Source organism: Pseudonaja textilis, chromosome Z (genome assembly GCF_049901715.1).
Source record: "Pseudonaja textilis isolate UNSWEBS1 chromosome Z, rPseTex1.2, whole genome shotgun sequence".
NCBI classification, from domain to species: Eukaryota; Metazoa; Chordata; class Lepidosauria; order Squamata; family Elapidae; genus Pseudonaja; species Pseudonaja textilis.
The window spans coordinates 110,394,001-110,396,558 of NC_142008.1; positions in this window are offsets into that span (position 1 = coordinate 110,394,001).

Consider the following 2,558-nt stretch of genomic DNA (forward strand, 5'->3'; position numbering starts at 1 on the left):
CAGCTGGCTGGGGTGCGGCTGGCAATCACAGAGGAGGTGAGGTCCCACTGTTTCAGCAGAGAAAACCCACACTCACACACCTGGTACACTCATGCTTCCACTCCCCTCCCTAGTAAGATTATAAATTTGAAGTGGTACTCACCTGCTTCCAAGCAGCTGTTGAGCAGAAAAGCCCAATGACTCCCTTTACTACCCTTTTGCCTTCCGGGCTGGGTCCATGGATGTTTTCCCTGGACAAAGAAGGTCCATGCCGGCTGGGTTTGGATCTGCGGGCCCGGGTCCGTGGCAGGTTGGCTGGAAAACCTTCATGGTCGCCAATTGTTGTAAGGCTTGAAAATGCCTTTCCTTTGAGGATTCGATTTTCCTGCTGGGAGGGCTCCAGTGCAAGGACACAGACAACTGCTTGGAAGTGGGCTCCTTTTATTTTTCAGGAAGGCAAGAGATAGCAAGAAGTCTGCGTTCCTGGGGCTAGCCATCTTTGTATAATAAACCCCTGATTTTTATACCTTTTCTCCTTTTGTGTGTGAGTGCTTGTGTTTGTATTTCTTAATGTTTTAAATCCTGTCAGGGGTTGTCTTCCTAATGTTTTCTTATATTTGTTTGGTGGCAATCTCCTGTCTGCTATGGAATTTATTTCGTGTCTTTTGTCTATTTGTTTTGCTGATTTGGCATGACCTTTTGTTTGTAAGGGATTTCTTTTTCTTGTTTCCCTAGCTTTCTTAATTACTTGGCTTTTGTCTAGGGGGCTTCTTTCAATACCTTTTATTAAATCTCTTTTCCTATGCAAGTTTGTTTTATGGCTGGCCTGATGTTCCCTTTGGGCTTTTCCTGCTTGGGTATCACCACTGTCCTCATGAAGTTCCCTTTCCACATGCTTTTATCAATTCTTATTATCAAGTTCAAATCCATCATTTTCAACCATTTTTCCTGCCTTAGCAGCAATTATTACATATTTATGAATGCCAAATTGCATTTCAATCTCTCTACTAAATTCCTCAGTGCTTTTTGTCAGTGAGCTAAATTCAGCTTTTGTTTTTCCAAACAATTTTAAATCATACATGTAGAGCAAATGGGAAATTATCAGCCTTTTCTAGACAATTCATTGCCACAGTTTGTCTTTTTCAAAATGCTTGTTCGTGGAGCCATTGAACATACAAATAACAGAAGTAACAGTGAGTCACCTTGAAAGATTTCTCGTTTGATTTGAACTTCACCATGTTCTTCTCCACAGGCCATCAACTTGGTTTCCATAGCTTCACGGAAGTCTTCAGGAATTTCTGGATGTTACAGATAATTCCAAAAACGTCTAAACATTTGTTAATGTAGCTGCGTGGAACAGAATTAAATGCTTTCTTATAGTCAATCCAGGACATAGCCAAATGTATTCATCTTTTCTTTAAATTCCTCCAAACCAGTTTATCAATCATCAGGTGGTCTTTGGTTCCTCTTGAATTTTTGCAGCACCCTTTCTGTTCTTCAGGCAAAAAAATCCTGGTTTCCCAACTATCCATAAATTTGGTTTGCAATTTTGCCTGTAAGTAATTTGTATGTTCTTGGCAGGCAAGTTATTGGCCTGCAATTTTCAGGTTTGTTTCCCTTTTTTGCATTTTTCTGAATCAAAAAAGTTCTTCCGAGTGTTAGCCATTTTTTGTTTTCTGGTTTTCTAAACTTGCATGCAAACTTGTTAATGGTTTCAGTCAAAATCCATCTATACTAATGGCATTGGTAGCATGGTGGTTAGAATGCAGTATTGCCAATTTACCCTGCTCAGAGTCAGGAGTTTGATCCTGACTGGCTCAGAGTTGACTCAGCCTCCCATTCTTCCAAGGTTATTAAAATGAAGAACCAGGTTGTTGAAGGCCATATGCTGACATTCTAAACCAGTAGTTGCCAACTGGTGGGCCGTGAGAAAATTTTGGTGGGCCACAGAGAAATCTCACCCACAGAGCACCCCCCAAAAGCAATTAATCCAAACTGCACAGAAACACAAGCCTGTGCTGCCCACATGGCCTGCAAGAAGTCTCCCCACCCACTCACTTCTTACTCAGCAAACTTGCCTACTAAATTGCTATTTTTCCTTTTTCCGACCATCATTGGTTCTGCTGTGCCAGGAGATTTAGATTAGCTAGGAATCAGGAAATGGTTGGATTTCTTGCTTTTTAGCTAATCTTTAGATCTTCGGCTCTGCTTTTAAGCACAGCTGAACCTCCCTTAGGACTGAAGGTTCTATTATTCAGTGCAGACTCAGAGCAAGCAAATTTGAGAGACTGAGCTAGCTGATGGCAGATAGATAGATCACTGAATGATTCTATGAGCAACTCAATCTGCCTGCCTGCTTTGCCTGATTTTGGGTAAAAGTTGCTCTTTTTTATAAAAAAAAATCAATATTTACATACATGGTGTGTTGTGAGTTAATTGTGTGAGTTTGCTTGCAAGCAAATTTTATGTGACAGACTGAGCTAGCCAATGGCAGATAGATAGATTTCTGAGTAAATCTGTGATTCTGTGAGCAACTCAATCTGCCTGCCTGCTTTGCCTGATTTTGGGTACAAGTTGCT